Here is a 19,774-nt window from a genome sequence, read left to right as displayed (position 1 = left end):
TAATGTTTGTTTAATAAACTGAGGGGCTCTGATATGTGGCAAATAAATATCTGTTGTCATAGTATCCTCTTGTTTTATTGTTCCCTTTATCAATAGAAAGAAGCCCTCTTTGTCTCTTTGATAATTTTGGATTGAAACTGCTTCATTGGATCTGAGAGTAGCTACAATTGCTTTTAAGGTGTGTTTTTTTTTTTTTTTTTTTTTTGCAAGCAACACATACTTTAGTGCTGAATTTTAATTACTTTCTCCAGTCTATGTCCTTTAATTGAAGAGTTGAGACCAGTTTCACTACTGTTATAAAACAATATTGGTTGTTTCCTAACATTTTGAGTTTTGTCTGTTATCGTTAGGTTTTAATTTATTTGATTATTTAAGTTATTAAAGTTTCTTCTCTGTGTTTGAGTTGTATTTCTTGTTCTTTTTTGTGAATTTTTTCTTTAATTGGCTTCTATAGTGATGCCTTGGTGTTTATGTATTTATTAGTTTTTCTTTTTTCACAAGTGATTCTTATTTCTTCATTAAATTTGAAAGATATCTTAGCTGAATATAAAAGTCTTATTTGGAGATTGTTTTCTTTCATGATTTGGTAGATTTCATTTCATACCCTCCTGGTTTTAGAATTGGAGTTATGAAGTCTTGTATAATCTGTATTGGTTTGCCTGTGAAACCTGACCTTTAGCTCTTACTGAGAAGAATTCTCTCCTTGGTCTCATAGTTCATTATTTTAATTAAGATGTAATATAAAGTGGCTTCTTTGATCTTGTCTAATTCAAGTTTTTAACATCTCTTGTACCTGAATTTCCATCTCTTTTACCAGGTTGGGCCATTCTTTTATATTATTTTTTGAAGAAATTTATTTAAATTTCCTTGGTTTGTTTCTCTAGGCCTTCCTCAATTCCATTTAATTCAAGATTAGGGCACTTTATCATGGATCACATATCTTGAATGTTCTTTTCAAGTTGTATTATTATTTTTCTGTTATTTGCATTAAGTTCAAGATTGAATGTACTGTCTTCTAAAGTTGAGACTGGATTCCACATGGCCTAGACTGTTGGCAATTTTACCTATTGAGTATGGAGTTTTTTAGTTGGTCTTGCATTCTTCATGGCATTCAAAATTTCTACTTATTTTTTTTTCAAGGATTCTAGATCTTTGTTGACATACTCTTTTCCTTATTACTATCTCTGAGTTCCTTCATCATATCTTACTTTAGGTTTTTTATAAGATTCAGTCAAATTGCTGAGTTTACTCTCTGGAATTCTCTTTCCCTCTTCTTGCTGTAGCTTTCACTCTTATGGATGTATTTATGTATACTGATTTTTGAGAATTGAATGAGTATCTTCCAAATTCCAATGAGGAACTTAGTACAACCCAAAGGATATTAAATACTTCAAATAACAAATAACAATGTGAGTTAGCACAGAAGCAAATCTGTCCCATTCAAGCCCTGAGATGATTTCATCTTGAGCCAAAACCATGGTTTCAGTCTCTTGTGTCAATGCATAGGCCCCATTATAAAAGGAAACTACTTTGACTGATAAAAGGGAGAAGAATTAGACATTTCCATAGAAAATTTAGAAAACTAGAGAAATGAATGAACAAAATTTGAGAAGTGTGGACAGAATGATGGCTGATAGTGAGAAGGTTCCCTGGAGAAAACACAAATAGTTAGCAGGGAAAATAAAATTTGCATACTGTGATTCATAATATAAAATATATTCTCTGTCTCTGGACTGCTTATTAAATATGTTGCATTATTATGTTCTTTTTGATAGACTCCAAAGAGAGATCTGTTTTTACATCTTGGTTGGCATATGATAAAAATAAAATGTTCTACAGGACTCAGTGCTCTACAGTAAAAATTGTAGATTTATCAAATGCATATATATTTGCTCTTTTTTGGAGCATAAAGACATTTTTGAAAGCATATGCATAAAATAATGGAGAATACAGAAAAAATTTTGAGAAGTTAGAAAGCAGACAGATTATTTATAAATATGTTGCAGAATTATAAAGGCGAAATATTCAAGTATCAGAGAAAAATAGAACTAGCTTGATTGTTTAATACATAAATATAAAACAATCCAAAATTAGCAATGCCAGTCACTTCTGAAAGTAGAGCTGAAGAAGAGCATGGCCTTCTGCACCCTAGTGAGACCCTGTTTCAAACTAAAAATAAGACTGGGGGTGTAGCCCTGGGTTCAATACTCAGTACCAAAAACAAAAAACAAAAAAACTAAGACTGGCATTGTAGCTCAAAGTCAGAATTCTTCTAGATTCAATCCTCAGTACCACACACACAACACACACAAAAGCAGTTAGATCAGAGTAATTTAAGCAAAATGACAGAATAGGACGTCCTAGACTCCTTTCTTCATGACTCTAAAACTCTTAAAACCAAATAAATATAAATTTTATTTGTGAGAAATCTAGAAACCAGTCAAAAGAGTTCTGCATTCTGAATGAACATGTAATCAGGTACATTGAAACCACTAAGACAGATCATGAGCCCCTGTTCCCATGAGTTCTTCCTCTGTTGCAGCACCATAAGAACATGAGGAAATCCTTAGGTCTTAACTTCTCTCTGGAAAGGGAAATAAAAGGAAAGACTGTGCATTTAAAAGTTTAATTTTTCTGAGGACTGTCAGAGGTATTGGGTTCTGGCTTAGCTACCTTAAAAGGCTGACAGTACCAGTATGTTGTAGTCAATTGGGGACTACTGAGAACCAAGCCGTAGGTTAAAAGAGTAACCCTACATACAGGGCATGGTGGCACATGCCGGTAATCCCAAAACTTGAGGGGCTGAGACAGGAGGATTATAGGTTTGAGGTCAACCTCAGCAACTTAGTGGGACTCTCAGCAACTTTTAGCAAGACCACGTTTCAAAATAAAATAAAATAAAATAAAATGGACTGGGGGTGCCACGCACAGTCTGAATATATACCATTTTCAATATAAGCCACATAAAAATAAAATAAAATAACAAATAAATTATGTAAAAAAGAAAGACTATTGGTTCAAAGTTCTTCCTGAGAAAAGAAGAAAAAAGACATGCATCAGTTTTGTAGAGGGAAGTCTAAGACATTTTCATTTCATAAGAGTTTACATTTTCATGAGACATTTAAGTTGTTATGATTGTAATCTACTTAAGAATGTCTGCTTAATACAAGAGAGTAGATATCAAGGTTTTAGTTAATTTTATCTTTGAAAATTAAGATTTATTAGTGTGTGATTGCCCAGCAGAAAATAAAATATGTAGTTTTAATAGGTCAACATTAAATTGTACTTATGCCACCTCTAAAGTGTTACATTTTTATAAATTTCTTAAGTGCATTAATAAAATTTTGCTATACATATATAATGGTAATAGATTTATTATCACATTTCTGTTAAAAATCCTCAACCAATATTATTATTTTTTTATTGGTGCACTGTAGTCATCCATCTTAATGGGATACAAGATGGTAGAGGCATATATGCACACATCACTCAAATTAGCTCTTCCCCACTTCTCACCCCATTTCTTCCCCCTCTCTCCTTCTCATGTTTGGCTTATTGACTTTGATATGTTTATGAATGTAAATCATGTACATTAGGGAATATTATTCTTTATCTTAGATTATTATAAGTATGAACAGGATCATTACCAAATGGATAAAATACTAAATAAAATTTGTAGAGTAAAATAGAATAATACTAAATTCTGAAATTAAAATGCATTGCATTCTACTAAAGTTTAATGAGTCATTGCAGTGAGATGAGTTTTATTACCTGCTTACTGAAGTGAAAACTCCAAATACCACAAGTGGATAATTTGGATAACTGAATAAATAACATTTGAAGGCAAAATGGCTTTCTGTATTTCTCTTTCTAGGGGTCATTGTAGTAAAACTTATAGTGTTTTAATATTATCTTCAATTGAACCCTTATGCTAATTTTAAAACTAGAAACCCTCCTAGAAACAAAGAGGAGGGCAAAAGAAAGAAAGAAAGAAACCTATCTATATTGGGGGATATAAAGACATATGTAGAAACCAAATTAAAAATAACTTGACCCTTTGAATCCAAAGATCAATAAGATGAAATTTTCTCTATATAGGAATAACAAAGAGATTTCAATAGAAACTCTTTTAGGAATGTAAAATAGAATAATTGGATATTTTGCATGACAAAGATTGAGAAGCAGAATTTACAATGTTGCAAGGTAAAATTCTATCACTTTAACTATTAGCATAAAAATACCACCTAGGAAAAAATAACCTTTGTTTCACAGGTGATCTTTGTCAGTTGCTTTAAGGGATAGTGAAACCTTGAGGACTTAAATAGACAGAAGTGAGTGCTATAAAATTAATAGCTCAATTATCATGCAAAATAAAAATTTATTGGTTCATAAGTAGAAAACTAAGCCCAATATTTTAAAACATGGACCTTTGGGGACCTGGATGGGGTAGTGAATATTAGTTAGTGTTAAGGTAGACACAAAAACAAGAATGTGTGTGTTTGCATTTCTGTAATATAGATTCCTCATTCTCCTCTCTCTTAATGTTCTTAAGTCTTCCAAAACACAAATGATTTATGGGTTTAAGAACACCCCGAGAAATTAGATTCATCAATATTGTGCAGAAAACCCGAGAATGATTTTATACCTCTTCAGTGTGGAGATTTAGAGGTTTAAGTTCTTATGTAGGTATCAGTGAAGATCTCAGCTAATATGTCTGCCATATTATTTTAAAGTGTTGGGTGTCCAGGCGAAGGCTAAAAGTATCATAAAGCTTGCTAACAATACAAGGTCTATCATGCTTCTGGTCGTACAATGAAGTTAAGACACTGTTATATTTAGATAAATAATGGCCCTTTGAAGACCTTATAATTTGGGTGTTTGGAGCTGATGTGATTAATTTATGAGGGTTGTAATCCCCGAAGTGAATAAATCCATTGTAATGGGTTTACTTGGATAGTACCTGGTAAGCCATTAGGTTATGGCTGAAGGAGGTGATTACTGGGGGTGCAGCCTTGGAGATTATACATGGATCCTCCTGCCAGCTCATCTTCTCTCCTTTTGACATGCCCTGAGATTTGTGGTCCCTAGCTTCACATGAACTGAGCCCAAAACTATAAGAAAAAAAAAACTTCCATAAGAAAATAAATCTTTTTGCTTCTACATTTGTGGTCATATCTTAAATTATGGCTGCAAGAATGGCTACATATACAGACACCATATCTAAAAGAATAAAACTCCATTTTTTAGCCTGGTTTGTAATGTGTATGTTTTGTTTGCGAAAGGAAAATAATCAAATGACAGAATTTTTATCAATCAATGATCCAGCAAATCCTCATTGAATGACTATTGTAAGACAATCACTATAGCAAGAAATAGGTGTAAGAGTCAATCTTACAATCTGACAGCTTAATGTAGACACTTTTAAAAATCACCCCAATAGATTTATATGTACAAATTTATGTAAGATTCTATGTGAAGTATGAGGTTGTATTAGAAAATCTGATGTAGAACCAAACTCAAATATGATGTGGAAGCCCTATCAGAGGAAGTGACATTTACACTAATAGTTGAGTAATAAGGAAAAGCCAGCTAAGTAAGTTAGTTAACTGTAAAATATTTTCATTAAAATATTTAGCTATTTAAGAAAAATAGCTATATATTTGACAGAAACCATTGTTTAATTCAACAGTAATTATAATATTTATGTTTCACTTTCACATTGATTTTAATAATAAATAACACTGATATTTAAATTAAAGTAGAAAAATGGATACTTCAAATAACAAGATTAACAATTTTCTTATTACTAAGTAAAAAGTTAGATATTAAAGAACTTTCTAATAAGACTTCTAGATGAGTGTTTTGAAAATGGGGGACCTAATAGTCCTTTGTTGTATTATTATGTTTAAGTTCTATATTTCTTTGACATCTTCAAATTGTAGATGGAAATGTCTTGGCTAAATATTTATTAAATCTTTTTCCTGCTTTCTTTTTCTTTTAACCATTAAAAAACACAATCTTTCATAACTACTCCCTGTGTTTTTTTTTAATAAGTCAGATCTTTTTATGAAACAACAACAAAAAGAATAAAATTTGGCATCAAATTAAAAGACTATAAATCACTTTCTGTACTAAATTATCTTCAAAGGTTTCATTAACAACAAATTTCGTATCACCAAAGCCAACTTCAAAATTGGAAACCTGACAATTTTCTCCCTTGTTAGAAGGGAAAACATTTTTTTTTGCCTCTTTATTCTTTTTGTTTTTTCACCCTTTTAGGAACGAAGGAATATAAGTGGGGGGTTAAAAACACATTTCTGAATTTGGAGTACACTTAGAATTCAAAAGCAGCACCTGAATCTTTCCTAAATTTGAAGGAAATTCAATATTGTATATAATTTTGAAGTGTTTTTTTCAAAATTATGATTATAATGAGGCTTCTAATTACAAAAAGAAAGAACTATGGAATCTTCCATATTCAGGAAGGTCTTAGGGCAGATATGCATCATTTGTAATCATTGCATAAATTAGTATCCACTTAGTTTTGACTAGTATCCTTGATTTTGTTTCTTGATTATGCTTCAGAAAGATGAAAGTGTAAAATAAGAATAATAAGGATCATTACTATCTTAGCAATACTTATTGGGCAATATTGTGTCCAAGATAGAGTAAAAAGTTACTGGATCATTTTTTATTCTGTACCAAAAATAATCCCATTGGAAAATACCATTTAGAAAATTTCAATGAAATTCATAACTGTTAGTTATAGGAGTACATTTATCTGAGAAGAATGGAATTTTTCTATTAAGTTCATTCTTGGATTAAAGTATTCATTATGTAGTTAGCAGCAATGTTTTTACATTAACCAATGGTTTTGAAACACGAGTTTCATTTTCAGTAAGACCCCAGTATTCTTATATGCAACCATTTCTCCTGAAACAGAATGTAATGAGACTCCATTTTGTCACCATGAAATTTTGGCATAATTTAATTCTATGAATAGTGTAACTCATTTCTATTTTGAGAAGAATAAGAAACCATTTCAGCAACAGGTGGAATCTATCTAGGTAGAAAGACTAAGGTGAAAAAAAATGTTGCACAATGAATTCTAACAAAGGGAATAAGTCAATAAACAAAGAATACAAATTCAAAAGAAATAAATAACAATCACATCTAAATATGTGAACAAATTTTTGTTTTCTGTTTTAGTGTGTGTGTGTGTGTGTGTGTGTGTGTGTGTGTGTGTGTGTGTGTGTGTGGGTTACTCAGAATTGAATTCAGGGACATTTTACCTCAGCCCCTATTTTTTCATTTTTGTTTTAAAACAGGGTCCTACTAAATTGTGGAGGGCCTTACTAAGTTGGCTGAGGCTGGTCATGAACCCGTGATCCTCCTGTATCAGCCACCCAAGTACTTGAAATACAAGTGTGTGCCACCATACCCAGCTGAAAGTATTAATTTTAATTATATAAAATATTTTCTATGTTTTATCAGCTTATTTGTTCCCCAAAATTTAACTCAAGGATTCTACTTCTACAAAACCTTCTCCAGTTTCACAAATCTTCCTCATTTTCTTCAATAAAAATTTTCAATGTTACCAAAAATAAAGGCTGTAGAAGGGAAGGGCTTCCAGGAACCCCAGTACCACCAAAAAAAAATAAATAAATAAAATAAAATAAAGGCTCATTATATTTTAATATAAATCTCATAATCATACCAAATGATCAATTTAAAATAGTAGAAAAAGCATTAGTCCTCAAAAAAGATAGATTTTGGTTCAATTCCATAATCTTGATCAAATTATTTGACCCTTTTGAAACTAAATTCCTTCATCTGAAAAACTAACAAGAACATATTCAAGTGTTGTGGCAATAAACATCTCATTATTTCAAAAGCCTACTTGAAGTATTTTCATATAGAAAATAATTGTCTTTATTTATTCATTACCACACTTAGTAATATTTTGAACATATAACAAATTTTCAGTGCACTTTTGGTTCTTTAATAATACTAATGATAGAAGAATAGTGAAATGTGCTAGTTTCAGGCTAATTGTTGAATATGCTTTTTAGCATGTAAAGATAAAATTTTTGTTCCTATTGAATGAATATCTGTAGAGTTGCATTAGGTTCTATACTAAGAATTTTTAAGTGGACACTTGTATTCCAGAAAAACTTAGGGACGATAGAAAGAGGAATAGTCCAGAAACCATGAATGATGAAAGAAAATGAGGTTATTCTCTCAAGAAAGACTTAGAACTCTTTGCTATATTTGATAATGCATACTGTATTGTTGAAAGAAGAGACAATGTTTATTGTTGCAGGCAAAAGTAAGAAGATAGTTTATAAGGAGATAACTACTTCTTAGTTTGATATGAGACATTCTATCAGAAAATTGAATGAAGTCACTAGTTTTATATCACTAAAATGTCAAAGAACAGACTGAATACTGACTATAAATATCAGTCAAGAGGTTGGACTCAGCATAAATCATTCTCATAAATTCTCACTTCATTGTTTTTAATGCTAAACACTGAAGCAAAAAATAACAAGAAGCAGCAGAATCCTGGGATCTTGGTAGGAGTAAAAAAGTATAAAATTTCCCATAATTGAAACATTTTCTAGACCTGACTTTAGATCATATTTTGAAACATGCTATTATAAGGAAATATATTTAGTGGTATAATTTAATGTATAATTTAATATATAGCATTCCTTCATTGGCAGAAATTAAAGGGAACAATATATGGAACTATTTTGTGTGTCTGTGCTTTTATTGGTGCATTATCATCCCAGATCATAATATAAATCATGTTGACAAAGATACACACACACACACACACACACACACACACACACACACACACACAGCATTTGATGTCCCCTCACCTTTCCATTTTCCTCCTTCCCAGTACAGACTATACCCAAGTTGACATTGGTATATTCACATGTATACACATGGTCTGTGGTAGCATTTCTATTAATGAATCTCAGTCTTTCTCCTTCTCTGCCCTTAGGTATCTTCCCTGGCTCCACTGAAGTTTCTTCTCCATTATCTGGAGTTCCTCTTTTATCAAAGTACTCACTATTCTGCACATCTTAGAGAAAACACATGACCCTTCACTTTCTGATCTAATATGAATTAATGAGAATCTTTTAAATTAATGAAAAATATATTACCAGGTTGAAAAATGCAATGCTCTAATTCTCTATGAGTGCATATTATTATTATTATTATTATTATTATTATTATTATTATCAATTTGAGATACTAGGGATGGAACCCAGGGTCATTCTATCTACATGCTACACCCCAGCCCTATTTCTTATTATTTGTTTTGAAACAGGGTCTCAGTGAATTGAAAAGGGCCTCACTAACTGAGGCTGTCCTCAAACTGCGATCCTTCTCTCAGCCTACCAAATGCTGGGATTATAAGCGTGTGCCACCACGCCCAGCCCTGCAAATTATTCTTGATAGTTTCAAGATTCCAATACAACTATAGTAAAATTTTAAATCTGTTTTAGAAATGGCATAGTGTATATGAGTTCAAAAATAAAGATAATAAAATTATGTTAAAATATAATTATGTTTATATTTTAAACAATGAATTTTTATTTGCTATATTTTCTCAAAACTATTCATAGCAAATCATATATTTCAATATTATTATAATTTGAAAAATATATTCTATACAAACAAGCTGTCCTTTTATGACTAGAACAACTGTTTTCTAACAAGAAGCTATGTTTCAACTGGAATTTAATTTAGACTATATTATGTGAGTATTTTTCTATCTTAAATTTAATGCTCTTGATATCACAGTCCATTGCTTTGCATTATAATCATTAGATAATTTATATTGCTTTAATATCTTAAAATATTTTATGGTACATGTTTCATTATAACTAATATAAGCCAATTAAAACAGGGATACATAGTAGCAAAATAAAAAAATCCCAAGAATATTGTGAATTGGAGCTATGGAGGAAAGAATTATTAAGAATCAATGGTATATAAATAGTCCGTGTTGTTACTGGAATGGGGAAGAGGGACAAGAGGAATGGTGAGGGAAAGAGCTCTTTGTTAACATCTCTGTACCTGAAGACACTTTTAGAGCCTTCAGAGACACTTTTAGAGTCTCTATGAGTAGTTGGTAAAGTACATATGTTCATTGTACACAAAGTTCATATTTATGTCATAGCACATTAGTTTTATACGTACCTTGTGGTGACTGTGTATGGTAAAACATAGAGCTGGTGAATTGGCCACTTGTGAATAACTTTCTGTTATAATTGTTATGTAAGATTCATCTTGAGCATGGCATTGTTACACCTCTGGGCAGTGTGTATCAGGATTTGTTAATTAGCCTGGCAGCAGATGGACGGTAGGAAGTACCCAGGGAGAGACTGGAGCAAGTGCTTTTCAGATTTACATTTTGATGTGAGCCATTGGTGTGTATGTGCATTTTCTGTGAAGTACCATATCAATACCTTAATTCACTGAGAACATGCTTTCAACCTATTTTTTTAGTAGAACTCTGATAACTCTTTTCAAAACACACTTGCCTTAGCTCTCATTTTAAATCAAACATGAAGAGAATAGTGTGTCACTTGTAACTCTGCCGATATGTTTATCAAGAGGGCTATTGCTATTTCTGTATTTAGTGAAATTTTTGTCCCTAAGAAAGGCAGCACTAGAATTTTTTTCTAAAAGATTGAGTTGGTGTAGGATATATTTCGTTATCAAAAATTACTCTTGTAGTTTTGGGAGTTTGAATTGGTGGATATTGATGGTATGTAGAGAAGCACACAACATATTATCATTTTGATCACACAAATAGAATATTGTGTATGTATATATAGGAATTGGAAGGCCATGTCCACCTACACTGCTTGCGATCAGATGAATTTGCTCTTTTTTTCTTCTGTTTTTGTTTCTTGTAATGCACATATTAATTTTTAAAAGTTAAGGTCATTTTACAATACTGAAAATAAAATTCCCCAGCCTGTGCTATTCTGTTACAGAAATGCAGAAAGGCCTAAGATACTATATCACATGAAGAACAAACTAAAATCACTTCTAGCTAATGTCCTATAACTTTTTTATTTGGTTAATAGTAAAATGGAGGAAATTTTTTATTCAAACATTTTCTCAAGCTGGGCACTGTAGAACATGCTTGTAATCTCAGTATTTGAGAGGCTGATACAGGAGGATCACAGTTCACGGACAACCTCAATTACTTTGGAAGGCCCTTTGCAACTCAGTGAAACCCTGTTTCAAATATAATGAATAGCTGAGTAGAATTCCATTTTGTGTATTTCCCATAATTTTGCAACCCATTCATCTGTTGATGAAGATCTAGGTTGGTTTCATGTTTTGGCTATTATGAATTGTGCTGCTATGAACATGGAAAGACCTGGAGAACATTATGTTAAGTGAGATCAGCCAAGCACAGAAAGAGAAGGGACATATGTTTTCTCTAATATGCTCAAACTAGGGAGTATTTGGGATAACAGAGGGACTCCAGACAATGGAGGAGAAACTTCACCAAAGCTGAAATGGAAGGATAGGAGAAGGCTGAGGTTGATTAATGAAGGAGCTACATCCAAATTTGTGTAAAAATATAATTATAGCATGGTTAACCTGGACACTAAATGTTGGGAGGGGGAGGGGAAGTGAAGGGAGAGAGTACCAAGCATACTTTGAATGTATGCCATTTTCAATATGTTCCACATAAAAATAATAAATAAATAAATAAATACTTAAAAATAAAGAATAAAAAATAGGCCTGAAGGCATTACTCAGAGGTAGAATGGCCATGTATTCCATCCTCAGTACCGCAAAACAAACAAACAAACAAAAAAAAACTTCTCATTTCACAGTATGAATGACTATTTGGGAAGTATCCATTTAATATTGATGCATGAAAGAACAGTATTCACATGTGGAAGGTATTCCAAGTTAATATTAATGTTCAAATATCATATTAATAATATTCCACATATACTGTATAGCCTAAAATATGTAGTAAAATAATAAATGGTCAGATGTTTATATGAAAAATAAAGGAGTTTTGTTTGATAGGATAATGATATAATGATATACTCTTAAGACTAATATGCAACTAGCCTTTCAAGTTTGAAAGACCAATGGCCAGTCATATCTGTGTGTATCCTCTGAGGGCGGTTATTTGCAAGTAGAATAGTTCTTCTGCTTAATAAATGGATTGCTTTTGTAATAATATAAATAAAATTGAAGTATTCCTATTGGGAGACATTTCACACAGCCATTTGTGCAGTCAACTGGTAAATAGTTTGGAGTGATTTATTTTTCTAGTAAAAATGGTCAGAAGGGACTGAGTTGTCTGCAGAAGGAAATATTATTTCAAAGCTTCCTTACTTCTGCCAGTAATACCAAAGATAGTATGTGTAGTAATATCAAAGAAGAATACTAAAATATTTTAAGTGAGCTAGTTAGTGTAATACATAAAATGTGAATCAAATCAAGTAAATGACACTTAAACACACAATTTCTTTTAAAAAAATTAAGATAAACATTTAGTAAAATAGGCAAGTAGTGCTACTATATCAACAAAAATCTTTTAATTTGAAAACAAAATTCTTGCCTATGTTTCTTTTCTTACTGATATTAATACTTTCTCTATGAAGGTATTAGATGTAATTATTTTTATGCAATTTTTCTAAATACAATAAAAGATGAAAATTGTATAAAGTAACCATTGATATTCTGCTATAATTCATTCATGCATGCAAATATTCATTCATATAAGTACCCATCATGTGCTCAGTCCCTTGGAAAAATATGACAAGTCCCCTGTTCTAAAGAATTTTAATCTAGAAAAAAAAAGTGACATGGAAGTATGCCATTATACTTCAACAGGTTAATTCATATTGTTTTAATACAGTCCCTAGAGTTAGTTTTTCCTATCGCCTCCAAAAACCCATAAAATGCCTCTGGACTAAATAATCATTTTAGAAATTTACTTAACCATAACTATCAATACCTGCATTTTAACCACTTTGCTCTTTGGTCTATTTTTTTTTTTTTTTTTTTTTTTTGTTCTGTAGTGCGGAGATTCCTCAGAATATTGGGAATGCAGCCAGGAATAGTGACACAAGCTTGTAATCCCAGTTCTTCGGAGGCCGAGACAGGAGGATTGCATGTTCAAGGGCAGCCTCAGGTACTTATTGAGGCCCTCTACAATTTAGTGAGGCCCTGTTTTGAAATTAAGAATAAAAAATAGGTATGGGGATGTAGATTGGAGGTAGAATGTCCCTGTGTCCAATCCTCAGTACCACACACACACACACACACACACACACACACACAAATATTGGGAATGGATCAACAATATGATCCAGCTCTGTCAATCCTGAGTATGTTTCCAAATGGACTGAAATACAAATATTAGTGATGCATGTACTTCCATGTATATACCAGCACAATTTACAAGAGTCAAATTATAGAACCTACTTAGGTGTACATCCACAGATGAATAATTACAAAATTATTACATGTAATGGATTACAAACAATGGACTACAAAATATTGCATGTATTAAAATATATGTAGTAGTTTTCTGTTTTTTAAAGTTTATAAAGCTCAAAGTTCTGCATATTTTGAAATTTAAAGCTATCCATAAAATGAAATTCTACTCAGCAATAAAGAAGAACAAAATTATTTCATTTACAAGAAAATGATGGACCTGGAGAACATTATATTAAGTGAGATTAGCCAGTCACAGAAAGTGAAGGGTCATATGTTTTCTCTCATATTGCAAAAGTTATGGATTAATCAGAATACAGTAGTGACTTTATGAAATGGAGGAAAAACTCTCTTGTACTGAGGAAGGTGGCCTACAGGGGAGTACTGGCAGGGGCAAGAAGAATTAATAAAGGAATTACTTCCATTGATGTTATGTACATGTGAGAGTATCAATGCCTATCTCACTATCTTGTATGGAGAATGGAAGGGAATGGGGAAGGACACCCGAGGAAGTTCATTAAGGGCTATGTACATGTATGAAACTATCACTGTGATCTACATTATGATATGAGACTTCAATGCACCAATAAAGGCATATAGATATATGGGAAACACAATTGTGACATATATACAGAATGGAATATCATTCAGCCATAAAGGATGGCAAAATATGTCTTTGTCAGGAAAACGGATGAAACTAGACAACATTATGCTAAGTGAGAATAGTCTCAGAAAGTCAAAGGTCAAATGTTTTCTCTCATATGTATAAGGTAGAGAGAAAGTGGAGAACGAAATGACCTTTAAATAATTGAGGAGAGTTGCCAGTAGAAAAATGGAAGAGGATAAGAAAGGGATACAGGGAGGGGAAGAGGATGAACTGATGAAAGAAATAGTTCAAATGATGCTATGTCCATATGTGAAAGTATGACTATTATGTACAGAGAGGAGTGGGTAGTGTGGTGGGACTTAAAGGGAAACTCACCAAGACCTGTGTGCACATTTGTTTGGAAGACTTTTAACCTCACTGTGATGTGTAATTATAATGCATCAATAAAAATATAAAAATGAATAAAAAGTATTTACTATCCAAATTGGAGACCTTGCTTTTTGACTTATATATCCACCTATGCTGTTGTTATCATTGGATAGAGTATGAAATTGTAGGTTTTTAATAGTGAATTCCTTCCAAATTAATTTATAATGATAATGAAAATATTAAATACCCTCTTTGATGGTGCTGGGTATCAATCTTAGAGCCTTACACATGTTAGGCAGTCACTCTATAACTGCTGATCTATAACTCTACTGAACAGTACCCTCAGCCCAATAAACATTTTACAATTTAAAATATATGTAGTAGTTTTCTGCTTTTTAAGGCTTATAAAACTCAAAGTTCTGCATATTTTGAAACTGAAAGCTTTAAATATAATTTAATCTAGTGTTTTTTGAAATCATATATAAATATATATGTGTAGGTCTCTGACAATAAACTCAATTATAATTAGAAGATATATATGAGGTGACAGATTAAGCATGACACTACATCATTTGGTGTCACTTTTATTCAGCATTTAGTAATTTAAAGCATTATTTGTATTTGTCATCTGCTTATGATGTATTCTCTGCATAAAGTATAGCACTCAGCTTCTACATGTCTTTTAGGTTTCTGTAATTTTCTACACCATATGGATATTTAGAGTATCATTTGAGGATGATGTTGGAAGCTGTTCTTATGATGACAAACATTAAAGGATTGTGTTATAGAATCATGAAGGAACTTTCTTACACAGTTATTTGATAAACAAATATCTGAATGTCATGCCTGAGTGAAAATACAGAGTGAGAATCATTGCAAACAGAGAGAGAGACCACCTTTTAGGAATAAATGCTATTTTAGACTATACCTAAAATCTGCCATACAATATACTAGAGCATAAATATTTGAAAAGCATACACCTAGTATAAGTACCCTTGCTGTACAGAAACCGAAATGAGATAAATTAAGGGATTTTGCCATAGCGATATTACTTAGGTTACAACAGAGATCAGAAACTCATTTTCTGCCTTCAAGGCCATTTCACTTTCCACTACACCATACTGATCCATAATTTCTGGTAAGATTATTATTTTTGCCTTGGGACTTAATGACTAATCTTGTAAATGGGTAATCATAGTTCTGTCACAATTTCATTGGACTCTCTGGAAGCAAGAAATAAGACCACTCTGTCTTGTGGTCTTCTGGAAATTGACACTTTTGTCATAAATACCAAATGACCTTACATATAAAATTGGAATATGTCCAACTTCTGAAATATTTTTGTGCATGTTTTAGAAGTATTTCAAGTTATAGACAGGATTCTATGATTAGGACTTAAAAATTAGTAGTATTTTGTTTTAGGGCACAAAGTTTGGTGATGAATAAAAAGACATCTTTATTTTATTTTTTAAATAATTTAATAATATATAATTTAACATTATTTTGAATTGTTTTTAAAAGAATTCTTTATCATCATTTGTTTTAATAGCAGTAACTATTATAATACTTGTGAAATATTGTTAATTTTTCTCATTCATAAAATAAAAATGTTTGATAAAATATGCATCAGGAAATAAGACATATCACAAAAATAGCCACAGTGAAAACATAGTAACTTTTTTTAAGAAAATTTTTTATTTTTTAGACACATGTGTACCAGTATTGGGAATGCCTGTTAGGGTCCCGGACACAATTGTTTTAAATTGATATATTCTATGGGGATGATATCAGATTGTCACATAGGAATAAAGTCTTTTAGTAATGCATCAAATTATTTTGACATGGTTTCTGAAAAACAACCTCAATTTGTCATGGTACTATCTCACTAATTTTTTTGAACTTTATTTTTTCTTTTTCATCTGGAAATGTGAATAAGGGGCTCTAATCTTGTCATTGTTTTACAACTGGGAATATAGCTCTGGTAATAGAAAGGGAGTTATTGGCTATAGCTAAAATATGTATATGTCTACATATTCAGTAGAAGATAAAAGTATAAAATTTATCTTAGAAAAAAGAGAAACACAAACTGACAATTTCCTGGTTAGATTATTCCATATGCTCTTTACTGGTGCTTAGAAAACTGGAACTTTTAATAATATTGGGCTACTTAAGATATAAGTCTTTCATCAGCTTTCATGACAACTCCAAATAATTCTCACAGAATCAATTCAAACACTATTCAAGAAGTACAGGGACATTCCTCTACTGACTAGAGTTTGAGACTAAAAAGCAAAATAATAAGACTATTTTCTGGGACTCACTACTTTAACTGGTGTGTGTGTGTGTGTGTGTGTGTGTGTGTGTGTGTGTGTGTGGTGTGATCTTGCTTCTTTTCTGAAACCTATATGATAGGCATGATTATCTAAAAAATTGTGGATTTTGAAACCGGCAAAAAGAAGCTAAGCAACTTTTTTAGCTATCGCATAGCTAGTAAATTACCAATACCTGATATATTTTTCTTTTCTTTTCTTTTTTTATTCGTGCATTTTGTCTATATCTTAATGGGGTACAAGGTGTTAGAGACATACATGCACACATCACTCATTTACTCCTTCCTCACTTCCCACCCCATCTCTACCCCCCATCCTCTTTCTCATGTTTGGCTTAGTGATTGATATTTTTGTGAATGTACATCATGTACATTAGGGAATTTCCCTCTACTCCTCCTCCATCCCCCTCAATTAGGTCACCTTATTTATTCACCTATGGTTTCTCCTTCTTCATCTAGAGTTCCTCCTATGACTCATTTTCTCCCTAGCTTTCTCATATTAGGAAGAACATTCAATTTCTTCTTTTTTTGTGATTGACTAATCTCACTTAGCACAATGTTCTTCAATTTTATCCATTTACCTGTAAATGATGTAAGAAGAGTTATCCATTTACCTGTAAATGATTTTGATGGTTCTAGCACCTTTCAGGTTTAAGGTCCAACAGTGACATGTACCTGTTCCTTGCTTCCATGTGTCAAGGCCTCTTCCACAGGAGTCCAACAAGCTGATGTTCTATAAAGTTTTCAAGTATAATTGAATGCCTGCAGAGACCAATTTAAGACATGACTGCAAATGGATAATGGACACGATGAGAGCAGTCAGCACTCTTAGTTTGGAATGGAACAGGAATACATGCTCATGGGCATGGATGGGCATCCCTTTGGTTGGCCTTCCGATGGATTTCTTGGGCCCCACTGTCCCTATTACTGTGGTGTGGGAGGAGACAAAGCCTATGGTAGGGATATCATGGAGGCCTATTACCTATACCTGCTCGTATGTAAAAGTCAAGATTACAGGGTCAAATGCTGAGGTCATGCCTTCTCAGTGGGATTTCCAAATAGGACCTGGTGAATGAATCGCATGGGAGATCATTTTTGGGTGGCCTGTTTCATCTCGCACCATATATGTGAAAATTTTGGAGTGATAGCAACTTTTGATCCCAAGTCCATTCCTTGGAACTGCAATGGTACAGCCTGCTCTCCCAACTTTAGTGTAAGGTCATGTGGGAAGAGAAGAGCTTGAAGTACATTGAGGAAGCCATGGATAAACTAAACAAGTGGAACCAGTACCACATTCACAACCTATAATTCCAGAAGGTGGGGCTGAACCATGCCCAACACCTAAGTGGATTTCACAACACCAACATCAATGACTTTTCTGCTAGCGGAGCCAACTGTAGCACCAACATCTGTATCCCCAGGAAAAGAGGGGTAATTTTGAAGGCCATCTGCCCTCTGCCAACTGTGACCCCTTTGCATGACCAAAGCCCTCAAATGCATGTGTATTCTCAACCAAATCAGTGATGAGCCCTTCCAGTACAAAAGCTAAGCAGACTAGACTTTAGCCATGGAGCCCTTCCTAGGTCTTCTGCTACTCCAACTGCCCCCCAGTTGTCCTGCTTACCCACAGTGTAACTCAAAGGTAAAATATCAAGGTATTTTTTATTCCTTGTTCCCAGTTATTCCTGTTTTCTTTGTCCAGGAGAGAGAAGCTGGCTTTGTGCTGCCTGCAGCAGGCCAGCTGTGATTTTCTTTTGCAATGACTTTTAATTGCCATGTGCAGTAAGTTCAGAGTTAGATAATTCTGAATGTAAACAAACTGTGTAACTGACAAGAACAGCACTTATAAATCAACTTAAGATTTATAAGATTTTTTTCTGAAAAAGAAAGTGTTTAATTAAAAATTACTCAAAGACAATGGTCAGGTATCACATTTATTACAGATAAAGTGGCAGTATATATTTCTTAGTTGGGTTTCCATTATTATAGCAAACAACTGAGATAAATTATAAAGATAAACTCTGATTTGGGCTCATGATTTTAGAAATTTCAATCCATGATTGATTGCTCCGCTTTCATGCTCTCCATGACCTCAAGACCACCTACTAAGTTACTTTCTCTTAAAGGTTCCAATACCTCCCTGTAGAGCTGACCTAAGGACCAAGATTTTAACACATTTTCCTTTGGATGGCATGCCAGATTCAAACTATGGACAATATGGTCAAACTCTTTATGATATATTTAAAAGATAATTGTGATATATATATATATATATATATATATATAAGCATTTATAGAATATACATATACATGTATATACATGTAGGCATATCGATGTATGTATATATATATATACATACATCAATATATGTGCATACATATTTGCATAGATGTATGTGAATAACAAAGCTCACAGGATAAGTATATCATGAAAGGAGACTTCTCAAATTAGCTTGCACTCGGAAATAGTGCAATCACAGAGTGGCTGCCTGCACCCAGAAAAGTAGAGGAACCAGCAGCTACTCCAGTCATCAGATAGCTGGATTGTCAGATTCAAGTGACCAATGATACAGTCCCGGATCTAAATAGAAAGGCTTGAAAATGCTCCAGAGAATCCTCAGTGAGAGTCTAGTTGGAAGGATGAAGGTGTTGAAGTCCAATATACCAAGTGAGAGCAGATGCACCTCCACCCAGGAAGACTTGAGATTGCCTTCCTGCCACTTCTGTCTTATCCTACCTTTTATTCCATCTGGATCCCAGCCTATTGGACAGTGTTGATGTCATCCTGTGTGAAACTTCCCCCTCAATCTGCTTTTCTACATGTCAATTATCTCATAATCCTCCGTGATTCTCAGTCCAGTCAAGATGAAAATCCAGATTAAGCATCACATCACATGTGTGTGTGTATTCCCATATCCTTTCTCCATCATCTGTTCGTTAACATCTATTTTCTTCATGGCTAT

At 32.8% G+C, this 19,774-nt stretch overlaps 1 pseudogene across 1 annotated transcript; it reads left to right on the top strand.

Moving 5' to 3' along the window:
* Positions 1-17,367: 17,367 nt before the first annotated feature.
* Positions 17,368-18,292, top strand: LOC308279061 (glutamine synthetase-like; annotated as a pseudogene). Its single transcript has one exon. The product of its transcript is annotated as a glutamine synthetase-like (transcript).
* Positions 18,293-19,774: the final 1,482 nt, after the last annotated feature.

Source organism: Muscardinus avellanarius, assembly GCF_963383645.1.
Source record: "Muscardinus avellanarius genome assembly, chromosome: X".
Taxonomy (NCBI): domain Eukaryota; kingdom Metazoa; phylum Chordata; class Mammalia; order Rodentia; family Gliridae; genus Muscardinus; species Muscardinus avellanarius.
Note: the sequence above shows the minus strand (reverse complement) of the source record. Positions and strands in the feature narration are given on the sequence as shown.